The following is a 26,590-nucleotide window of genomic DNA, read 5'->3' on the forward strand; positions in this document are numbered from 1 at the left end:
TTGCAGTTTTTTCATCTCACCCTGTACAGATCCCAGAGCCGGTGAATTGACAGAGAAGGTCATTCGGATGCTAGAGGAGCGTAAAAGAAAACGTGGCTAGGCCATTAGAAGTTTTGCTACCTTGGAAAAGGTATGAATAAAGAGTGGGTGACGATTAAAAGGCTCTCGAGGCCTGAAAAAGGATATAGGGCCTCGGTTATGTTTAACAACGTAACGTTGGTTGATCCGAAAAGTTTAGCTGGTTATTTTAACCACCAATTTGATAGAGAAATCGAAGCATACTAGTTCGTATTAAATGACATTCCGCCTAGGTGGAACCATCTTTGGGAAGGTCTTAGCGACTTCTCTAATTTCGTTCGACGAAAATTTGAGCATCTAATTATTCTGCCATTAACTAACTACTGACTACAATTATATTTTTAATATTTCCCCGACGTATTTAGGTTTTCCCCTCCAGATACGATTTAATTACAAGTCTGCGTAGATCGCTATGTTGCTGCCGATTAAAGATTTAAGCTACCCTAAAGCCGTAATTTGCTTTTGTCATATGCTGTAGTACATATTAAGATCTTTGAATACGAATTTTGAAATGATTCCGGTGAATAATGTTGCTGAAATCGTCAAAATACCGACTATCGAGAGGTACCGTTATATGGGGGCTATACGAAGACTTCGACTTGTATACAAAAATTTTTGTCATAGGCTTAAGTACCCATTACGAACTTTAAATACGAAAGTTTAAATAATTCCGGTAAATAATGTCGCTAAAATAATGAAATTACCGAATATCGGAGGGTAGCATTATATGGGGGCTATACGAAAACGTGGGCCATGTCTGCCCTGCCTACTGGTAAACTATGCATGTATGCAAAATTTTAGGCTTCTATCTCAATTCGTTCGAAAGATAGCGTGACTACAACAGACATACGGACATCGCTAGATCGTCTTAGAATTTTACGTTGATCCAGAATATAGATACTTTGTAGGGCCTATTATTAATATTTCGAGGAATTACAGACGGAACGACAAATTAATATACCCTCCATAGAATGGTGGAGGGTATAAAAGCAGCTAAATTCGGCTGGGCCGAACTTTTAATACCCTCCACCACCTGGAAGCAACTTGGAAAATGTCCAAAAATAAAATCCGAAAACTATAATTTAAATGAAACCCGTTGTATGGAGACTATACGAAGACGTGGACCTGCTTACGAAATTTTTTGTCATAGGCTGTAGAACCCATTGCGAACTTCAAATACGAAATTTGAAACAGTTCCAGTAAATAATGTTAAAATATCGAATATCGGGAGGTACCGTTATATGGGCGAAATACGAAAACGTGAACCTGCACACGAAAATTGTTGTTATAGGCTGTAGTACCCATTACCTATCCATTAAATACGAAATTTGAAATAATTCCGGTAAATAATATCGCTAATATCATACAAATTCCGAATATTGGAAGGTACCGTTATATGGGGGCTATACGAAGACTTGGGCCAGCATATTAATTTTTTCCTATAGGCTGTAGTACCCACTTAGATCATCCAATACGAAATTTGAAATGATTCCGGTGAATAATGTTGCTGAAATCATCAAAATTACGAACTTAACCTGCCTACTGATAAACTATGCGGGTATGCCATCTCAATTCGTTCGAAAGCGTGATTACAACTGAAATCGCTAGATCGTCTTAGAATTTTACGCTGATACAGAATATATGTACTTTGTAGGGTCTATTATAAATATTTGGAATGGTGGAGGTTATAAAAATGACAAAATCATACTGAGATGATTTAAGAACAATGTTGCTTTGTAAGTTATCACTAAATTGTTTATTGATTTGATGGAAATATATGAACTGTTGAATCCATTTTTCCAAATTTTTATATAACCAGAGGGTTGTGGGGTATCTAATAATCGACAACACCCATCTTTAATCTTTTCCTAACTAGTTATGCAATATGTGTGGGTTTCAATTTTGGGGAGATTCAATTACATTTTGGGGATTTTGGGGGCAAACTGATTTCATATTTGGCGACACAAAGACAGAAAAATACTGGCAACACTGATTTTCATGAATGATTCCTAAATCTCTGCCAATATTCGTTGTTTAAAATACTTCTCACTTTGGCGTTCTCAGCCAAACCGTGTGCGCCTCTTGCTGAGTACGGACGTGTCGCGAATGCTCTGACGACGTGAGTGTTTCCCCAACGAGACGACCGACCATTCCAAGTCAACCCGACAACGAAGAAAGAAAAAGTGTTTGAAAAATATTCTGTGTTGTAAACTTGTTGCTAATACAAAATTGCTAACTAATCGGTCCGTTTGTTATTAAACACAATTCGATACGTCAATAATCAATCCGAGTGAATAGAAAAATATTGAAAAAAATTCCTAATAGCTTTGCTATGATGGCAAACAAATGAAAGATGCCCACAGAAAAAATGTATAATTAATGCGATAATACAAAAAAGTTGTTTTTTTTTTGATACCATAAAAAGCAGCAGATGAAATAGAGAATGAGAGATGACTTTTTATAGTATCCAACAACGAGTCCAAAGGAGAGCAAAGAGAAACAGGTAAACCCAACAGCAGCAGCAACAACTGTCAACAAGAAAATACTCGACCCATGTTATGGGTGCGTGTATGTGTGTGTGTGTGAGGCCGAATGGCATTCTGCAGTTATTTGTTTATCACGAAGTGGGGGAGGAAGGAGTGGGTGTTGTTTCGAGAAATTTAGTTTCTCGATAAGAACGAAACAAACGAACGATGCTGCCATGTAACAGCAAACAAGAGCGTGTGAGCGAGCGTTAAATAGTTACCACTTACCGCTACTTTCATGTGTAACTTGCCGAACAAGCTCTTTGTAGCTCATCCATCCAGTTGTGATAAGAAGCGGAAATGGTGGTAGCTTTGCAAAGATGCATCCTCGTTTGTTCAAAACAAGTGAACCGAGTACCTACCTTCCTACCCCCACCTGGTTACCTATTGACTTTCTCTTCGTTATCAGTGTTGCTACTGGCAATGGTCACAGGCACTCGCTGAAGAATGTTGCTGTTGTCCAAGAAGCCCCTACATTAGCAACCATATATGTATGTTTGTATGCCGTGTGCTGTGCATGTTCATACATATGTATGTGTGTATGTATGTTTCTGTCTCTCTATGCAATGACAGTGCCTCGAATGTTTTTATAAACAAAAACAAATGAAAACAAATAAATGCAATGTTGTTGTGACCACATTTTTAATGCCATAAAGGAATGGTGGGAGGGGAGTTGGGCAAGTGGGACGTAGTAAATTGCAATGACTTCACAGACGGCCTTCTGTTTATAAGTCAGCGTGGATCCAATAACTTGTACCTACATGGTCGTATGTATGTACATACATGTACATATGTAAGGGATTTGGTGTTGGTAAGACGACAAACATAAATACGAGGAAAGTTTCGCATTTGCTGGCATTCGTTTTACTTCGATAATGTCTTCCCCAAAAAGATTCCTACGCTATGAAAATGATATTCTGGATGATAGTTTCTTAAGTTTTTTGATTTAAAATTAGCAAATATAAGTTCTCCGTTTTTTGAATTTTTGTTAGCTATTTTTTTTTTAACCCTCAGCCCTACGGTCCCATTGTGCTCATCTAAATAACGGTTTAAGACCTTGAGTATCTTTGGACGATATCCGTTTTAGTAGTTAATCTCGCAATACCCCCTCCAACTCCGATTGTTCAAACTTGGTACGATGTAATATTTATATACCCTCCACCTTGAAAAGGAGGGTATATTAAATTTGTCATTCTGTTTGTAACACCTCTAAATATTGTCATATACCAAATAAAGTATATATAGTCATGATCAGCATAAAATTCTAAGTCAATTTAACAGTCCGTCTGCTTGTCTGTCCGTCTGTCTGTTGAAATGACGATAAAGCTCACGTTGTAGCACGACGTAGAGCTTTAAAATTTGGCACTGTTGTTTGCTTTGTTTCCAGGGTGGTTGGTATTGAAAATGAGATATATCGGATCACTCTACCTCTCGATATTCGGTATTTTGATAGTTTTAACCACATATTTCCACCAATTTGTCTAGAAATTGGTATTTGTAGTACGTTATGGGTTTTAGCTCTAGTGGCGGAACATTTTATATATAGATTCACGTTTTCGGATAGCCCCCGTTTAACAGTACCTCCCGATATTCGGTATTTTGAAGATTTTTGCCACATTTTACCACGGGTTTATCTAAAACATGGTATTTTTTGTTTGTAATGGGTTCCCGCTTCGGTGACAGAACATTGGCTATATAGGTCCGCGTTATGGTATAGCCCCCATATAACGGTACATCTCGACATTCGATATTTTGATGGTTTTAGTCACATCTATCCACGGATTTGTTTTAGCTCAGGTGGCAGAATGTTGACTATCTAGGTCTTTTTCTATAGCACACATATAACGGATTCCATTGAATACTCGGCATTTTTACGATTTCACGATTTGTGTGAAATTTGATATTTGTGCTTCAAAATGGGTTCTATAACCAACGCACAACATTGTCCATATTGGTTCTAGTCATCCTAGTCACATTTATCCACGAAATTATGTACAATTTGGTATTTAAGACTCGCAATAGATTACAAACGCTCTAGTATAAAATTGTCTATATAGGCTCCCGTTTTAGTATGACCCCCATATAACTCCTTCCGATCTTACTGGTGTTTGTAGTTTAAAGTGGAACACGTTTGACTCCAGATACTATTGTATAAAAATGTTTCCTTTACCCAATGATGGAGGATATTAGAAGTTCGGCCCAACCGAACTTAATGTCTTTTTACTTAGTAACAATCTTTATTTGAGTTCGGAGATGGGCAATATTGGTTCACTCTTTTTTCATAAAAGAATTATAAATTTTGCACAGAAAAAATACAAATTTCATATTGAGCGATGGTAATATCCGACATCGTTCAGCTGACAATATTGGCCAACTCATTTCTGTACCTCACCCAAAAAAAAAAAAATTAATTAATTTCCTGTATTCTTCCAGTATTATTGGATATTGAATATAGACATTTTTAGCTTGTTTTTTAAAATACTCCAGAATTAATTTTATAATCAAAAAAAAGATAAATAAATAAGTAAAAATCTATATCTATAAAAGAGGAAAATGTTTGTATGTTTGTTTGTAATTTATGGACTCGAAAACCACTGAACAGATTTTCCAGAAAATTTCCATGGATACTGCAACATCGCCTGAAAGTAACATAAGCTATATATATTTTTGAAATTCCACTTGGAAGTGGAGATATAGCATCACAATCGGAGGTACCTCAAAAAAATTTATATTTTATATGCAAATATCTATTGATCGATTACAGATACAGTCTCCAAATTTGGAATGCGAAACGGAATTTGGAACAGAAATAAGTTTGCCAAATTATATTGTAATCGGTTCAGATTTGGATATAGCTCCCATATATATTTTCGATTGATTTCGTTCATTTGATGTCTCAAACACGATGTGAATGTTCGATTCAAATGAAATTTGGAATGTGTGACGGGATTTGATCCGAAAATAAATTTGTTAAATTATGTTGAAATCGGTTCAGATTTGGACATAGCTCCCATATATATTTTCCGCCGATTTCACATATTTGATGCACAAAACACGATACGTATTTCCGATTCCAATGAAATTCGGCATGAGTGACTTAATTTGAGTGACAGATTTGGTTATAGCTCTCATATATATTCTCGGCCGATTTCACATATTTGATGCACCCAAAGCGAGAGAGACGAAATCTGGCACCAGAAAAAATTGTCAAATTATATTGAAATCAGTTGGAGTTTGGGTATAGATAACATATATATTTCGGCCGATTTCATACATGTTATGCACCGAACACAATATATATGACCGATACCAATGAAATTCAGAATGTGTGGAATTTCACATATTTGACGCATCAATTTCAATGAAATATGGATAGTGTGGCGGAATTTGATGTAAAAGTAAATTTTTTAAAATTATATTTAAATCGGATCAGATTGGGATATGATTTTAATAAGAACCATTGACCCACAACGCCTTAGGCTAACACGAAAAAAAAAAAACATGTTGCTACCTCGAATTCACTAATTGCAATAGAAATGCCACTCAACTTCAAAAGATTGCAGTTTACTGCACGCTTGGTTTTTGCTATGAAATAAATAAATCCGAAGGACGAACCCTTCGTGTATGTATGCCATGTTACTGCTTTACTAATGGTTTTGGTTATTTACGCATTAAAGTAGTGCAATATTTTTTTTTTTAATTTTTAAATTTGTTTTTTTTTTTTTAACCAACATATATTCGTAAATAAAATTTTGAATGCATATAAAATCAAAAGGGGTAGCGAAGCGCACCGGGTTCAGCTAGTAATAATAATAAATATACATAATTGTTAGAATGAAATGGTTACACGACTAATATTTCCGGGTCCAAGAAATATTATAGCACATGTTGTAGCATTTAGAATGGTATAATTTGGCATATATTTTGTGAATCTCCATAATGATCTCGAAAAAACTTTGCTAGAAATCTCAAGCCGATTTGTATAACCCCATCAATGGACCATAAGCATTCATGTATACAATATAGTTATATTGTATACATGGGTTACTTTCCCGAAGTCGGCTTAAAAATATCTTCTTCTGGAAAACAACTCCGAGTTTTTGCTTTGCTAGAGTTGTTCAAAAAGTAAATTGTCTTTCCTAATAAGAAGTTTATCTTCCAAAAAAAGTTATGGGTTTTTATATCAATGTGTGAAATTGTGTGAAATCAATGAAATTTTCGTTTTTAATTTGTTTGTTTGTAGTTTACACACATACATATGTATCAGTCCTATTAAACTAATATCGAAATAAAGATTTGAAAAACGGTCTACACCAATTTATATTGTAGATTCCGTTTTCAATGGGCTATTTTAAATAAAAAATGTGGCTGAAACATTTGATACGGCAAAAATGTTCCATATCGAAATTGCGGTCCCATATCTTTTCGTCTCTGGCTGGCTGGTGTGCGCGATATCCCTCAAGAATTTTGGATAAATCTGGTCGTAGAAAAGAAATTTCAAACTACAGAGACATTATTTGAAAAACTGATAACAGATTCATTATCCTTTCAAAAAAATTCGATTAACAAAAATCAATCTTCTTGAATCTACTTCAACTGTAAATGAACCATTCAGATATCGCCTTCAAACGGGTTTGACATATACTGATTTTAGTAAGGAATTTGACACAGTCAATCATAGTTTATTGTTGAAATAGTTGCATTTCATCGGATTTTCTAATTAATTTATAAAATGGATAATGTCTTACCTTTTCAGTAGAGAGCAAATGGATAAATTTGGTCTTTTTGAAATAAAATTGATTTAAAATCTGGGGTTCCGCAAGTGTGTCATCTTTGTAATTTTATTTTTAATTGATTTACCAAGCGTAATAAGTCATTCACTTGTGGATAGACACAAGTCTAAATGACCCAGTATTTTATAATGTTGATTCCATTGATGAATTGGGAATTCATAAAGATCATAGACTCGATTTTAGAGAACACATCCCCCTTACAACGATCAAGACATATAAAACTTTAGAATTCACTAAGCAATGGTGCAAGGAATTTATAGACCCTTTAGTACTTTACCAAACAATTATATATATATATATATATATATATATATATATATATATATATATATATATATATATATATATATATATATATATATATATATATATATATTGTTCGCTCCATTGTATAATATGGTTCCATTGTATGGTACCCATTCTATATTATTCATTTGAATTCAATTTGCTTCACAAAAGTAAGCCATGTCATTCAAGACAAAATAATATCTAATTTTAAATTGAAGATAATTCTAATAAATACCACTTTCAAATAATCTCCAAACTATCAGATCCTACAAAGAAAATATTTTTCTTTAAACTAAGCGTCGGTTTTAAGTCGAATTTAATAAATTCTGTGTATTATCTCTTCGGTCTATCTGAAAATCGTAACATAGAAGAAAATTATATTACATTTGAAAATAATATTAGCTTCATTTCCAGCGCACAATGGCCACCAAAATCTCCGGATACCAATCCGTTGGACTATTGTGTCTGGAGTACAGGGTGAGATAAAACAAATGCAACAAAGTCAAACGCCATAATTTTTATTTTTTTTAAATGTTATTGAATTAAATCACAAAATTGCCGGAAATAGCATCAAATTTTAGAATAAGTTTAGATTTGTTCGAATTGGTCACTTTTGGCACAAATTATTGCCTTCAAACGGCCAATGAAACCGTCACACGCTGCTCGAATGTTGTTCTGCGGTGATCGACACTTTGGTACTTTTGTGCCAACCTTCCTTTCGAAAATACTGCAGACACAATAGTCCAACGGATTGGTATCCGGAGATTTTGGTGGCCATTGTGCGCTGGAAATGAAGCGAGGAACCTCATTTTGTAACCATTCCTGGGTGGCACTTGCTCCAAATTCCGCTAAGAGCTCCAAAAACTCCAAAGACTATATCTGTAATTGATCAATAGATATGTGCATACAAAAACTAAATTTGTGGAGGTACCTGCGATTCTGATGCTATATCCCAAGTGGAATTTAAAAAAATTATATAGCCAATGTTACTTTCAGGCTTTGCTGTAGTATATTTGGAAATTTTCGAAAAAAATCTGTTCAGCAGTTTTTGAGTCTATAACTTACAAACAAGCAATCAAACGTACAAACATTTTCCTCTTTTATAGATATGGAAGAAGAAGATAAAATAAATACATTATATATGTTTTTATACCCTCAAACATTCTGTTGTCTTGGTTTTATAAGTTTGATTGGGCCAAAAAATATTGGTCCAAGATCCGTCATGCCAAGCTGAGTCGTTATATATCCATGTTAATTTGTAATCACTTTACAGGTCGGAACTATGGACCGATCCTCATGAAATTTTGCATAGAGTTAGGTCAGAATAGAGACAAATTAACTTTGGAGATGTTCGCCAAATACATGATAAGGACATTTCTGGTCTACAGTATTTATTTGTAAAGTGAAAAAATAGTTTGTCGTCGATAAATCAGGCAAAATTATCGAGCATACCTCGTTATTAGTTATTTGTACTAATTGGAGTTTGTTACCTCTACGCACGTACATTGTACATAACTCATCCATGTGTGTATAGTGGAGATGTCAAAAACACCACTTGTTAACGGAGAGTGTGTGAGAGAGCGAGAGAGCAAAAGAAGCCGACAACAAATATTTCACTGGAGCATGATTTCTAATGCAAAACTTTGCTCCAAAGTAATGCTCTCTGGGTTATTTGAGAGGTCTCCATATCTTCTCTCTCTCTCTGTTACTAAATCTCCACAGAAAAAAAACCACTTGTTAAGATGAGCAAAATCCAACATCAAAGCATACCAATACAACAAAAATAAAAGTAACAGCAGTCACCAAACGTCAAGTGAATTAAACGCTGTTGTTGTTCTTGGTGGTGGAGTCGGTGATTTTGATAGCAGGGGCAGCAGCAGCAGAAGTAGTAGTAGTAGTAGTAGCAGTAACATTTTTATTTTTAAACAGAATTTCACGTTTGACAAATAGGTATTCCAAGAACGTCATGTTTCTGGTGTCTGTGTGATTTTTCTTTTTGATTTTCTGCAAAAAAAGTGGCCAACAATAACAACACATAAAAAGCAAATGTAAACAATAGGTACTGCTATCATCAGTTTGTAGCTACAAATCCTTTGGATGAACTAAAAAAATATAACTTTTTTTTTAATTTCCTTGCCAATAAAATGTCTATAAGATTGTGTATATACATGTGTATGGTATGTTTACGTCTTAATGGAGAAATAACACCCTAGGAGAGAAAAAAACTAAGCGTATTTTAAGAGCAACCAGACGACCAGCATTCAGACGTTGAGTATGAGAGGCTGCCTTCTTATCTCACGAAAATTAACAAATATGGGGAGAATAAAGTGGGGATGCCATAAACAGCAGTATCAACGACAACAACAACAAAGTCATTGCCGTCACTTGTTTTTAATTTTGTTTTGTTTTATTTTTTTATTAAAAAAAACACCAATAACAACAAAAAAGGAATAACCTCATCCCACAGCTAGTTGTAAAGAACGCAGATTTCTTATCACCATTTCCCCACTGGCTGTTTGTTTTCGCCAGAAACACGGGCTAAGCATGAGAAGCTGGATTTGCAAAGTAAACAAAAGTCGAGTCAGAATGCCCTCCCTGACCACCGTGGTGGTAGTGTTATCGGTTCGAACGCCGTTCTTTCCTGGGCACACATACCCAGCGAACCAAACTGTCCGAGTTGAGTGCGACTTCGAACCGAAGATCAGATGAAATTTCTGATTTCGTTCCGACTTCTGTCTGATTGTTCGTTCGCCGAAGTGTCCGATGAAAGGCTGAAGAGAAATTCGGAAGATAAATTAGAGTTATCCGACCGATTTTGGAACAAATTCAAAAGCGTTTTTCGCCCGAATCCGGAAGAAATTCTGAAATTCAGATGTAAACACTTACCGCAACTGTCAGGAAGTAATGACAAAAGTAAATAGAAGTAATTGTCGCCTATTTTTCAGCAATATCTATTTAATATGTATAAAAATGCAATATATCATACATATGGAATAATGTTCCTCTACAAACCTTTAAGAATATGCCTATACTACCAACATTTTCAGGAAATATTATTAAAATCGAGCACCAATAAAATGTAAGCATTCACTAGCGTCATAAAAGAAAACTACATTTTATGCAACCGTCAACTTTTAACTATCTTTGAGCACTAATCGCAACGCATTTTTCTATACTGTACGTACTATAAATAACCGACGGCACGATAACAATTAAAATTCCTTCAGATAAAAATTCCGACATACGTCGGTAAAACGCATCGGACAAATCTTCAGACATTTGGTTTGCTGGGTACATACATATCTATACAATTATGTAAGTACATATGTATGTACAAAAGTCTGTAAATATTTGCATTTGTTGCTGTTTTTTTAATTGTTCAGAAACAATTGTTTTCCGCTGAATTCGGGATCCATTGAGGGATGCCGGAGCATTGGCAAGTAATGCGCTCGTGTGTAAATTGACATTGCAACATGATATGGAACGCTTGATCTGAAGCGACACCTTTGCCGATTGGCGTCTGTCTGTCAACATCAGTAACTATCGCTGGTGCAGATGTTGCAAAACCAAAAAGAAAAAGGATACAAAAAAATGAACTATTTTTGTTTTTATTCTCCTTTGTATTTGCCTGTGAAGACGCAATCTGTTCGGTGTTACACATGATAGCAGGGATAAAGATTTTTAGAATATCGCCACAGAATGAGAACAAAGAGATCAATTCGCATACAATTTTATCAATGGCAACAATTTAGTCGAAGAGAAAGCCCTGTTGTAATGACTGTTGTAACACTGTACAACAAAATTAATTTTTTCACCAAAATTACCAGAAAAAAAAAAACACCGTAAAGTTTTCCTAATAGAGGTAAAAAGAGAAGACGGGTTTATCGGCGTTTTGAAAGTTTATATTTCAAGGCAATCTTAAAGGGACCCACCTCTTCCACATTTTTAACATTTTCTGGAATAAAAATCCGTGGAATCCTTTAATTTTAGATGTATAGTGTCTTCGGCAATATTATTGATTATAATATATGATTATTTTGGTGGAACATTTTATTTCTCAAAAGGTTGAACGAAGGGGTAATTTTGATCCTTTTATACCCCCCAACTTGGGTCGAAGACCCTGTAAAGTATATAAATTCATGTTCAGCATAAAATTTTAAGTCGATTTAACGATATATGTCTGAGCTGTAAAATCTGGCAAGATAGTTTATATTGTGTCTAATAAAAATAAGAAATATAGGTCCACGTCTTCGTATAGTCCCTATATAACGGTTACTCCCAATATTCGGTATTTTCATGATTTTAGTCAACATTTTCCAAATTTGGTATTGAGAGTTAGTAAAGGGTTCTACTTCCGGTGGCAGAACATTGTCTGTAAATGTTCACTTTTTCATGTGGCGCCCATATAAAAGTGCCTCCCGATATTTTAGCCATTTTAGCCTCATTTTCAACAGAATTGTTCTAAATTTGGTATTAAGAGTTTGTAACAAGTTATATATCTGGTGGCTGAATATAGTCTGCATATTATGACCGTACTTGTTTCAAAAAATATTAAAATCTGCTTTTGACCCAGTCAACATGTTCTGTAAAAGTCTTTGTCACAAGATTATACTATTGGTTTCATCATCTAATCTAACAAAACATCATTTTAGATGGATGCCGTCAAAAGCAAAAATATTCTTCATCAAATTTCACTTAAGGTCACCACCGTTTTTCGTTATTACAAGTTTCCTATAAGCAAGAGATCAGATCATCTTTCTTTTTTCTTTTAACGTAAAATTTTTTGCATTCATGTTGCAATGTTTTCTATTGTCAATCTGGAAATAACAGCAAAATTTATTCAAATAAAACCAATAAGGAATGGTCGGGCGAGGCTGACTATATGACCTACAACACTATGAGCAGTTAGTAGAGCTCCGGTAACAAAGAAGTTTAAATTGGGAATTTATGTGAAGTATATCATACCGAATCGATCACGGTAAAATTTGGTAGAGGTATTTTCGAGCAGTATCTTATGCCTGGTATCCGTTATGGTGTGAAAGTGAGGGACTTAAATTCCCAAATCGGATGAAATCAGATGGGAGCTATAGCTATATATGAATCGATTTTTACCAAATATGAATTACTTGTTTCTAGGATGAATTCAGTTGGAATTGCCAAAATTCAGTTCATTGGACTGATATTAGCCATTTGGTGCACATAAACCTGATATCGGATAGAAATATATGGGAGCCACATCTAAATCTCTTTTGATTTCTATTAAATTTTGATAGAGGTATTTCTGAGCTATATCTGATATCTGGTACCAAATATCATTCCACGAATAATATCTGGTTAAAGATATATATGGGAGCTATATCTAAATTTGAACCGATTCTTACCAATTTCAATAGGGTCCGACGTTGGGCCAAACAAATATTGCTTGGAAAATGTCATCTCAATCGGGTAATAAATGGGACCTACATTTTTTTTCACAAAAATACGGACAGACAGACTGAGATGCATATATCAACACAGAAAGTGATTGTATGAAGATCCTCAAAAGTAAAAAGTGTATATCTCGCTACCTTCTCCATGTTACAAATAAATGCACAAAAACAATACCGATTTATTATACAAAATTAATTACAAACAAAAAATGCAGTGACTACCAGTTACATTTTCAAAAAGATATACATTTATTGCCTGAAACAAGTAAAAAACATTAAGTCCGGCCGGGCCGAATTTTTAATTCCCTCCACCTTAGAGTAAAGGAATTTTTTTTTATATAGAATTATCTGAATTTTAGCGAGATTCACTTTAAATTTCATATACCAGTAAAACCGTTTGGATAATGCAGTTAAACTTCTCAAAAATACCATATGGGGGCCATACCAAAACGGGAACCTCTATAGACAATTTTATACTGCAATGATTGTCATCTATCAAATCTTCTAAGATGCCAAATTTGAAACAATTATGTGGGTAAATGTGACTAGGATTATAGAAATGTCGGTGGTATCGTTATATGTGCATTATAGGAAACCGTGGACCGAAATGTTAAATATTCTGCCACCGGAACTAGAACCCACTATGAATTATAAATACCAATTTTGGACAAATCCGTGGGAAAATGTGACAATAATCATCAAAATACCGAATATCGAGAGGTACAAAAATAAATTTGCCAAATTATATTAAAATCGGTACAGATTTATATATTTTCAGCCGATTTTATATATTTGATGCACCCAACGCGATATGTATATCCGATTCCAATGAAATACGTCACAAAGACGAAATTTGGTACAAAAATAAATTTGTCAAATTATATTGAAATCGGTTGAGGTTTGGGTATAGCTCCCATATATAGAGATATATTCTCGGCCGATTTCACATATATGATGCACCAAACACGGTATGTACCTCCAATTTCAATGAAATATTGAAGGCATAACGGAATTTGGTGTAAAAGTAAATTTTGTCAAATTATATTGAAATCGGTTCAGATTGGAATATTAGATAGATTGGGGTTTTACTAAGAAGCATTGACCCACAACGCCTTTGCAATGGTATTAGGCTAACAGTTAAAGACTACACAACAATTTAATTGAGGATACAATTATTACGGGGAAGTATGTTGCTACATCGAATTCTCTAATTGTAACAGAAATGCCACTCAACTTCTAAAGGTGGCAGTTTCCTTCACGCTTGGCATTTGCTATGAAATTAATAAATCAGAAGGACGAACCCTTAGTGTATGCGGACTAAATTTGGCATGTTCCTACTTTTCCCATGGCCGGCTGTTTCTGGCATGTGCACGCGTTGTAGATCGAGCTATTCGTTTGTTTACGCATTTCTACATTTTTGAATTTGTTTTATTTATTTTTTTTAAACCAACAAATATTTAATATAAAATTTTGAATGCATATAAATCAAAAGGGGTATCGAAGCGCACCGGCTAGTATGATATAAAATGGAGGTTTTGGACGGAACATCGAATTGTTTTTTTTTTTGCGTCGGAATTTCACAAAAGACGGATCTTAACATTTTATATGTATCAGCCTACGCCATAGGGTTATGCTCCAATATAATTTTTTTTTTTTTTTTAATTATTTCAAATATTCGTAAATCCCTAACAAGTTTAATACGATGTCTAATGTTCTCAAAAAATTATCGGAGGCAAATCTGGTCGAATAATTTATCATGCTTTACAATATTCTCACTAATTCGATAAAAGCTTTATAACGAAGAAAATCGGGTTGTTTTTGGCGTTGTCAAATATTGGCCTAAATTTGTCGAACTGGTTTTGTGAACACATCTCAAATGTAAACGATGATGAACATCATCATGAAATCTATTACAGTTGTTCAAAAGACAGAAACAACAGCAACAACAACAAAATTATACCTCAGGGAGAAACTCATTAATTTCAGATTTGATGGATGTATTTATGTTTGTTCCAACGTTTTTTTTTTATGGTCATGTGTATATACTGATGATGTTATAATAACCCAGCCAGCTTCTGCAATTATACGCTTTTCAATATTTAACTTGTTTTGTTGGGGAGGTTAATTGTAAAATTTGAAGAAAAGCAAAGGTGCGAAACATTAAAATGGCCATTATATTATTGTTATTAGACACAAATGCACACACGCACAGGTGGATCTGTTGGTTGGTTCCTAAATGATTATTGGTTGCTTATCGTCAAAATACAAATGATGGCGTTTCCAAGAAACGATGCTCATCGACGTTATTTTTAACATTGCGTTGGGTACTATGGGTTATTCTCTTATATTCCATTTCGGAAAACAAATCAATCATCATTATTACAAATTTAGTTCTATCTACTTTATTTATGTTGCTTACATATCTACATTGCGTTGTATTCACGCACGCTGAAGTGAAAAAGTTAAATTCAATTCTTGCCCTTATTTTTTCTTAAACAACATACTGAGGTTGCGAAGGCACCGTCGGCAAAACATTATTTTATTTCCATTACTTTAAGCAGACAAATTGAGGTATTTAGGACCCTATAAGGTGTAAATCGCTCATTTGCTTATAAATACACATATGTGTGATGCACCAAACACGATACGTATGTCCGATTCCAATGAAAATCGGCACGAGTGACTAAATTTGGTACTAAAAGAAATTTGCCAAATTATATTAAAATCGGCACAGATTTGGATAAAGCTCCCATATATATTTTCGACCGATTTCGTTTATTTGCTGCACCAAACATGATATTTATGTTCGATTCCAATGGAATTGGGAATGTGTGACGGAATTTGATCAGAAAATAAACTATGTCAAATTATATTGAAATCGGTACAGATTTGGATATAAGTTCATATTTGATACGATACGTATGTTCGATTCAAATGAAATTCGACATGAGTAACTTAATTTGGAACTAAAATAAATTTACCAAATTATATTGAAATCGACACAGATTTGGATATAGCTCCCATATATATTTCATTTACTTATAAAGCTTCAAATCTCAAAAAGTCGATGTTGCAGAAAACGAATACAATATTTTGCCAAATTGGCATATAGTCTCTCATTTTAAGGGTATCGAAACTGAAAAGTATGCTCAATGTGAAACATGATTATAAGTAAAATATCACCCAAGACAGAAGTTTTCGAAGAATCAATATAAAATGTTTCTAAGCCACTCGTCCGATAGCTGTTAAGATTGTTCCAGTGACAGCTCATTATATTGTTTACAAGCGTACAAAAGCATTTTGGTGAGAATTTTCCAGAAAAAAAATTATTCGTGATGGAATTCAAGCGTGATTGTGTGATTTCTTTATATTTGGCTGGAAAAGCACAAGTGGCTATCATTAGAGCGCTCCAGCATTTAAATGTGAATAAATCTTTTGTGTCTCGTACCATCACTTGTTACCGTGATACTAGTAGCGTAGCCCGACGTCAAGGAAGTGGCGGAAAGAAAACAGCAACACGAGCGGAAATAGTTCGAAAAATAAAGAAGCGACTTGATCGAAACTCGCGTCGCAGTGGGCGAAAAATGGCTCGTGAGCTGAACATATCGCAATATTCCATTCGGTAAATATTGAAAAATGAGCTCTGGGTAAAGCCATTGAAATTCCAAAAAGTACAAGAACTTACGCCGCAACAGAAAGAAAATAGACTCGAAAAAGCTTCGCTCGCTTCTCCGATGAGAAAACATTCGCTGTCCAGCAGTTTGCAAGCAAACAAAATGATCGTGTTTACTTGCCAAAGAGATCGTGTTTACTCGGTTGGCCATGCTGATGGTGTGGGCCGCCATAATAACCGATGGTCGCTTTCCGCTCGTATTCATCGACCGTGGCATCAGAATAAATGACGAATATTATAGCGAAAATATTCTGGTGGGTGTATTAAAGCCTTGGGTACGCAAACATTTTGGCAGCAGACCTTGGGCAATCCAACAGGACTAGCACCATCGCACTCAGCACCTCGCTTCATTTCCAGCGCATAATGGCCACCAAAATCTCCGGATACCAACCCGTTGAACTATTGTGTCTGGAATAATTTGGAAAGCAAGGTTTGCACTAAAAAATACCAAAGTGTCGATCACCTCAACTCACCGGGTTTCAAGGCCATAATTCGTGCCAATGGTGACCAATTCGAACAAATCTAAACTTATACAAAAATTTCGATCTCACCCTGTAGTAGAGTTCCTATACTTTTTAATGGTCAACCGATAGACAAAACATGTAAATAGAGCTAACTTCGTTCAAAGAAATCCTTCTAAAATAATACTACAATCATAACAAGAAACAAGTAAAAAAGCAGTAAGTTCGGCCGGAAAATGTTCAAAAAAAATAATATCCATTGAAAGTTCTTTTAAAATCATTAAAATATCTAATACAGGAAGGTGCCGATATGGGGGGATATACGATATTGTGGACCTATAAAGACAAATCTATGTCTGCGTGTAAAGTACTCACAAGGAACTCCTTGTGTGGATTTTCGGATAATTCCATTGGAAAAAGTGGCTAAAATCATCAAAATACCAAAATACCGTTATATGGGGGATATACGATATTATGAACCTATATAGACAATTCCGTTTCAGGGGCAAAGTGCTCACAAAGAACTCCGTGTGTGGATTTTCAGGCAATACGATTGGTAAATGTGGCTAAAATCATTAAAATACCGAATATCGCGGGGTATCGTTATATGGGAGCTATACGTTATCGTTAACCTATATAGAGAATTCTCTGTCGGGGGTAAAGTGCTCACAAAGAACCCAACAAAGAACCCCTTGTGTACAAGGAAACCCTTGTGACCATTCCGTTGAAAAATATGGCTAAAAACATCAAAATATCGAATATCGGGGGTACCGTTATATGAGGGCTATACGATATCGTGGACCTATATAGATAATTCTCTGCTGAGGTATAAAGTATCCACAAGGAACTCCTTGTGTGGATTTTCAGACAATTCCGATGAAAAATGTGGGTAAAATCATCAAAATACCGAATATAGGGGGGTTCCGTTATATGGGGGATATACGATATCGTGGACCTGTATAGACAATTCTCTCTCAGGGGGTAAAGTACACAAAGGAAACAACTTGTGTGGATTTTAAGACAATTCCATTGAAAAATGTGGCTAACATCATCAAAATACCGAATATCGGGGGGTACAGTTATATGGGGGATATACGATATCGTGGACCTATATAGACCATTCCTTTTTAGGGGTTAAAATGTTCACAAGGGACTCCTTTTGTGGAATTTCAGACAATTCCATTGAAAAATGTGGCTAAAATCATCAAAATACCGAATACCGTGGGGGGTACCGTTATATGGGGCTATACGATATTGTGGACCTATATAGATAATTCTCTGCCGAGGTATAAAGTACCCACAAGGAACTACTTGTGTGGATTTTCAGACAATTCCATTGAAAAATGTGGCTAAAATCATCAAAATACCGAATATCGGGGGTACAGTTATATGGGGGCTATACGATATCGTGGACCGATATAGCCCATCTTCGAACTTGACCTGCCTGCAGACAAAAGAGAGATCTGTGCGAAATTTTAGCTTACTATCTTAATTCGTTTAGACTGTAGCGTGATTACAACAGACGGACGGACAGGGCTAAATCGTCTTAGAATTTTACGCTGATCAAGAATATATATACTTTGTTGAGTCTAAAATGATTATTTCGATGAGTTACAAACGGAATGACGAACTTAATATACCCTCCATACTTTTTTTGGTGGAGGGTATAAAAAAAGCAGCTAATATACCCTCCATAGAATGATACCGAATTTTGGGAGGCTATGAAGGCTAAGATAAAACTTAAACCTATGTAGACCATTTTCTGCCAGGGGGATAAATACTCATTAGAAACTTCAAAGTAGGAATTCAAGACAATTCTATTAAAAAAAGTTGACAAAAATTATTCAAATAACGTGTACCGGGGATACCGTTACATAAGGTTAGGTTAGAGGATATGTGGTTACAATCGAAATTGTATCGTGAAAATGTAAAGGAAGAACGAGTAAAAGTTAAGAAAGGATGGAGAAAAACGTCGAATAGAGTTGCGTTTTAACTTCGGCGCCAGGGCAAGTAAAGCATTTTTGCGAAGTTGTAGATGACAAAGGGATCCGTGTCTGAATGCACACTGAGATCATGAGCGAATGTTCCTCCATAGCTTGCAGTCTTTCCCATGATAGAGCAGGACAGTTGCATAAAAGATGTTCGATCGTTTCATTCTCTTCCCCATCCTCACACAGCCTACAGTTTTCGACAGTAGAGTTAGCCCATTTAAACGTTCTTGATCAGATGTTACAGCGGCCTGTTAGCATCCCTATTGTTATGCGTAACGTTGATTTATTCATGCGTAATGGAGACTTAGTTCTACACGAAGATATATCTAGCCAGATTTGTTTTGATACCTTGTATCATGATTCGTGGTACCAGCTAACTTTGGCTTTCTCCCTGAAGAATAGTTCAAATGCTCTGTAAAAAAATTACAAAGAGTCTACTTTAACATGTCGGTGACTTCAAGTGGGTCCATCCTAGCCAATTAATCTGCTGTCTCATTTCCGTCCATATTACTATGTGCTGATTTTCTATCGACATCGGAATTGATTGTAGAAGATTCAATAGCTTTAAGAGCCGCTTGAATATCGACCTAAATAGTCAGGGGTTCAGTTATTTCATTCTCCATAGTTTTGATCAATTCTGCCGCTTTCACGAGCGCAAAGATCTCTGATTGAAAAACGCTGTACTTTCCATCCAATCTCCGAGAAATCTCCGACTCCTGCGAGTTCCTCCTTTGATTCTGTATACATCAGAAGACCGATTAGAGGTAGGATGGCTCAGTTCCATTCATCCTTGCTTGTTGTCAGTATCTCAATTATGTCAAACCTCATGGTTGTAGATATGTAATTGCTGTTCTGTTGAATTTTATGAGGGTTGAATTTAATTCAGCTCTAAGAAAGTTTCGCTAGCTGGCATGACCCTGCCGTGTAAAATGCACCATATATTGCTCGCACAGCTTTATCGCATCTCGTGCAACATGGTACTGTATACTCAATTAGGCCGGAGTAAAACATCATTACGTTTAGGGCTGTTTGAGGTTTGTGAGTAGAATTGAAACTCGAGAATTTCGAGCTATTTACCTTGAATTTCAAGACAAGAAAGGATGTTCCAAACCATATGTTTATACATCCAGTGTATGTTAGGGAGAGAGTTCCCAACTCATTTCTATTGAATTTTTAGCAGGATATAATATAATAAAGTCTTTCATCATCCGTTCCGCAACATTTCTGTTTCATCTTAGTTGACAGTGCAAAATTGAGCCAGGTACAATTTTGGACTTTGGCTTCAGAAGAGAGTTTTAAGGGCAATTTATCAGGCATTGGTGGAATGAGTCGATCTGGCTGGCGTTTACATGTGAACACTACCAACTCTGTTGGGTTGACCCCTTAGCCATTACATAGGGGGTTAAATGGACAAGTGGACATATCTGGACAATTTTCTGCCAGAGGTATAAGAATCTATTATGAACTTTTGATATCCAGATTTTTGAAAAAAAAAATGGCCTGAAATTATGAAAATATCACGTACCATTATATGGGGGCCATACAAAAACGTGGAGAAATAACTACCCCTTATGAACTTCAAATACCGAATTTAAAACAATTCAATTTTCGAACTTGGCTTGACTGCAGAAATAATACATAACCATGTCAAATTTTAGCTTCCTATCATGCACGTTACCACGATTAAAACAGAACGACGAGCACAGTTACAAACGCAATGACAAGCTAAATATACCTCCCATAGCATCCCATCTATAGCAAGTAAATATTTAAAACGTATTGACAATGCTTTGATTTTTGGTTTGTTTTTTGTTTTCCATTACTTGTGAGTGAAAGAACTGAACTGCTTTCTCTTACTTGGCAAACATTCTCTTCAGTTTAAGAGAATCAAAGCCCACAACACAGAGACACGGCGGATAAATGTTTTGCTGTTGTAAAAAACACACTTACACCGTTATTGTCACTCGCTGCAATGATGTTTTGATGCAGCGTGTGTTCCACATACCATGGCCAACACTACAGGTGACATTGTCCACATTCCAGTGGGTTTTTCTTTCCACTTCATGTTGTTGGCCTAGACGAAGTTGGTTGCGTTTCGAATGCATTTCTTATGCGACGTCACGACAACATTGAATGAAAACTGGAATCATATCTTGGCAACAAATTGCGCTAGAGGAAATTGTCTTTAATACATATTTGAATCGAATAAAATTGAGACAAAGTTTTGAACGTATTTAAGACAATGGTGATATGTGTGTATGTATATTGCAAGATTTTTTGCTAATAAAGGGTGTCTCAACAAGAACGCAATTTTGAAAATTTAAAATAAAACACACATATTTAAAAAATACTAACATTTTATTATATTCTAAAGTAGACAGAATGAGATTATGTATTGGCAATATACAGGGTGAGATTAAAACACTGCAACCAACTTCAGACTGCTGTCATCTCTAGAGAATATTGCAATCATGGTGCAATGAAGAGAAGGTAGGCCAATTTAAAAAAAAAATTGCAAGTATAGAGGTTTACCTGTTTGGTTTGTAATGTCAGAATTAGTATCAAAACAATAAAAAAAATCAAACAACTTGTTGTATTTATTTTGAATAAATAATTGAAAAACGCGATAACTTAATGAAAGGTCAACACTTTTGAAAATCATGTTCTATACATCTCTAAAGGATTATTTCGCTACAAAAACTCTAGATTTTGTCGATGCATACGATGAAATAAACATTTTGAAAACACCCGAATTTGAATATTTTCTAAACAATTTTTTTTTGTTATTGAAAAGAAAACACATATATAAACAAATAAAGATGACATATTAAGATAAGAAAATAAAAAAAAATATAAAATCATATGGTATCATAGGCCTACCTTTATATCATTGTACCATGATTGCAATAACTTTCCTATGTTGAGTTTTTTACTTAAATTTTTTTATTTTTCAAACAAAAATATAATCAAAATTAGCTCAAAAATTATTTTGCAAAAATAATTATTAAAAATGATTCGTATATGTCTTTTTATGATGGAGAATAAGATACAACAACGGTAGTGTGCGTACTTACCCATCTATGAATATACGAGTCCTATATTTCTATTACCTTCTCTTCAAAAGGTTAAAGATTTCCAAAAAAATTTACACAAAAATCTCATAAAACGCGAGGGGGTACCTAATGTAGTGGTACATGGTAATAATGTTATCATAAACTAATATCTGACAGCTGAGTGGATGTATCCGTTAGGAAACCGACAGTTACTCTCTGACAAGTCAACGACCCTCTACTTGAATTTTACCATAAGGTGATACTCATTGAGGTAGACATGCACTTCTTACAAATTAATTCAACTGGTTGAATATCCAGCGTTCTTATCGGATTGGGGAGGTTTCTCTGCCAACGTATCAGTTTCGGAGATAGATAGCTGCATTAAGGATATAGATTCCGTCTTTTGAGATAACATTAATGCCCAAGAAATAGCACAAAGTACTTACCTACTCTAGGGCCTTAAGTTTTATTAAGCTCTGTCGGCGGTTGCGTAGATATGGTGATCCTGAGCGACAACTAGTTATCATGGCCGATATCTGTAAAACTCGGCCAGATTATTAAAGCCAATACGTTTAGAACAAAAACCTTCTCAAGGGAATTACGGTCAATTCCAAGTCCTATGGCAAGGTCAAACTTGCTCTGAGATCTTGTTCGATCTTGCTCTGAGATCCTATCGCAGACGCCAGTGGTGCTTGGGTTGGTTTTGAAGTTTATTCACTACTAATGTCTTCCATGTGCACAATATCTATCCTTGGGAGGATAGTAGGACGCTTTATTTTTGCGATGATTAGAGGTACCGTGGAAGAAATATCGATTATACGGGACTATCTGTTAGTCTGCCCAAACCTTAACGGCCTTTAGGTGCATGGTTGGTGAAAACTTCGGTAGGAAGTACACAAATGTGTTCTCGTATCTCAACGCTCAACATTTTTGAATATAAATAATATCTACGTAATGTGAAATAATGATATGATTCCCTTCAAATATCCTATTATGTTTTCTGCTACAAAATGCGCATATGTACGTATAAAATCAGTCATATGATGTAGAGGAAGATAGTAAGTACACAAATGTTGCCATCCACTTAGATATATAAATTCCAGTCGTTTGGCTTTGATTATCAAGTCTGTAGAATTGTCGCAAATTTTTCCTGTATTCTCTAGCCGCTGCCCAGTGTCCCTCCCCATCCTATATTATATTCGTGTGACATTCCGGCTTCTCCCCATAAGGGGAGGCCAATAGGCGGCCTCCGTCGCTACTTCCTTAAGGGGCGAATAAGGTTGAAGTCGGCCAGGCAAAATCTACCCCATTTTAGAAGATTTTAGCCGCCTGCGAAGATATGTCAATGGACAATGTCCTGCCCAGGGACAAACGTCTGCATTTCAGAAACATTGGAATCTTGATGATGAGGGATGGTATTTTCAAAGTTTGGACCTTGGTCCGGGCCGAACTTTGAATACCCTCCACCATTTGGAACGAATTAGAAAATTTTCAAAAAAAAATAAAATCCATTAAAAATTCTTTTAAAATCTTTAAAATATCTAATATAGGAAGGTGCCGATATGGGGGATATACGATATTGTGGACCAGAGGGCTGCAATGAGTATGATCGAGTAGGCTTGATCACACACAGTGGAAATACAATCAAACTCAATCAGTCGGTCAGATGCAACATGTTCATTCGAGTTACTCAAGCCAAACGAAAAAGATGTGATCAAACATGTATTGATCGAAGTTTTGTGATCGCAATCAAACAGCTCACATGAGTTATTTGTTTACGAACTTATGTTGAATTGTTCATAACCGGTCGATCATCTATGAGGAGTCTTGTCGGTTTGATTCATCTCAGTTAAGTGAGTGATTTGATTAAAACACAAATGTTCGAAACTGAGCGAAATCATGATTGTAATTTTACAAAGGATTTCATAACTAAAAGCTGTCCCCATAAAAAAAATGGTGCAAATTATATCTAAACAATGTTTTCGTTTTATTTGGTTTTTTGGTGTGTTAGACTTCAGTGACTTATTAAAAAAAAAACAAAATTAAATTTTTTAATAAAGAAACACATCATTGGTATTTAGAAAACTAAAAATGTTTAAATATTTTTTTTATTTTACAATATTGGTCAAGATTTTTCACAAACTTCGACCTCTTCGTTTACCTACACCTGTGTAGTTTCTACTTGCAACAATTTCGTTCGCACTATCACAATATTCTTCCATTTCAAATATTAAAAAAGTCAAAATAAACTGTCCTAACTTGATTAAATGGTTGAATAAACAATGACGCTGAGCGAACTCGATTCAAAGAAGACAATCACGGTTGTGATTGCTCATTTACATTCATGTGTTCGATCAACTCACGTTGCTGAACACATCAAACCGTCTCGAACGCTCATGTTTGATTGTGAGTGAAGTGATTCAAACTGAGCGTTCGATTCGATCCGAAGCGAAAACGGTCATTTCATTCAGATCAAACTAAACGACTGCATCAACAAAAATCAGGAAAGAAACCGAGTATGCTTGAATTTTTGCACACTCGTTGCAGCCCTCTGTTGTGGACCTATAAAGACAAATCTATGTCTGCGTGTAAAGTACTCAAAAGGAACTCCTGGTGTGGATATTCAGATAATTCCATTGGAAAAAGTGGCTATAATCATCAAAATACGGAATATAGGGGAGTACCGTTATATGGGGGATATACGATATTGTAGACCTATATAGACAATTCCGTTTCAGGGGTAAAGTGCTCACAAAGAACTCCGTGTGTGGATTTTCAGACAATACGATTGGTAAATGTGGCTAAAATCATCAAAATACCGAATATCGCGGGGTATCGTTATATGGGAGCTATACGTTATCGTTAACCTATATAGAGAATTCTCTGTCGGGGGGTAAAGTGCTGACAAAGAACCCCTTGTGTACAAAGAACCCTTTGTGACCATTCCGTTGAAAACTATGGCTAAAAACATCAAAATACCGAATATCGGGGGTACCGTTATATGGGCTATACGATATCGTGGACCTATATAGATAATTCTCTGCCGAGGTATAAAGTACCCACAAGGAACTCCTTGTGTGGATTTTCAGACAATTCCGATGAAAAATGTGGGTAAAATCATCAAAATACCGAATATCGGGGGGTACCGTTATATGGGGGATATACGATATCGTGGACCTGTGTAGACAATTCTCTCTCAGGGGGTGAAGTACTCACAAGGAACTACTTGTGTGGATTTTAATACTAATCCATTGAAAAGTGTTCCTAACATCATCAAAATACCGAATATCGGGGGGTACAGTTATATGGGGGATATACGATATCGTGGACATATATAGACAATTATTTTTGAGGGGGTAAAATGCCCACAAGGGACTCCTTTTATGGAATTTCAGACAATTTCATTGAAAAATGTGGATAAAATCATCAAAATACCGAATACCGTGGGGGGTACCGTTATATGGGCGCTATACGATATGGTGGACCTATATATAGATAATTCTCTGCCGAGGTATAAAGTATCCACAAGGAACTCCTTGTGTGGATTTTCAGACAATTCCGATGAAAAATGTGGGTAAAATCATCAAAATACCGAATATCGGGGGGTACCGTAATATGGGGGATATACGACATCGTGGACTTGTATAGACAATTCTCTCTCAAGAGGTAAAGTACTCACAAGGAACTACTTGTGTGGATTTTAAGACAATTCCATTGAAAAATGTGGGTAACATCATCAAAATACCGAATATCGGGGGGTACAGTTATATGGGGGATATACGATATCGTGGACATATATAGACAATTCTTTTTAAGGGGGTAAAATGCCCACAAGGGACTCCTTTTGTGGAATTTCAGACAATTCCATTGAAAAATGTGGATAAAATCATCAAAATACCAAATATCGGGGGTACCGTTATATAGGCGCTATACGATATGGTGGACCTATATAGATAATTCTCTGCCGAGGTATAAAGTACCCACAAGGAACTCCTTGTGTGGATTTTCAGACAATTCCGATGAAAAATGTGGCTAACATCATCAAAATACCGAATATCGGGGGGTACAGTTATATGGGGGATATATATCGTGGACCGATATAGCCCATCTTCGAACTTGACCTGCCTGCAGACAAAAGAGAGATCTGTGCAAAATGTTAGCTTACTATCTTAATTCGTTTAGACTGTAGCGTGATTACAACAGACAGACAGTCGGACGGACAGGGCTAAATCGTCTTAGAATTTTACGCTGATCAAGAATATATATACTTTGTTGGGTCTAAAATTATTATTTCGATGA

At 35.6% G+C, this 26,590-nt stretch overlaps 1 protein-coding gene across 2 annotated transcripts in view; it reads left to right on the top strand.

Annotated features, from left to right (window-relative positions):
• Positions 1–2,149: 2,149 nt before the first annotated feature.
• Positions 2,150–26,590, top strand: part of LOC131802584 (cytokine receptor-like) — a 73,970-nt gene continuing 49,529 nt past the window's right edge. For both annotated transcript variants that reach the window (XM_059122914.1, XM_059122915.1), the window contains exon 1: positions 2,150–2,581. The gene's annotated coding sequence lies outside the window, so the exon portion shown is untranslated. The remainder of the gene's footprint in view (positions 2,582–26,590) is intronic.

This window comes from Musca domestica, unplaced genomic scaffold (genome assembly GCF_030504385.1).
Source record: "Musca domestica strain aabys unplaced genomic scaffold, Musca_domestica.polishedcontigs.V.1.1 22, whole genome shotgun sequence".
NCBI classification, from domain to species: domain Eukaryota; kingdom Metazoa; phylum Arthropoda; class Insecta; order Diptera; family Muscidae; genus Musca; species Musca domestica.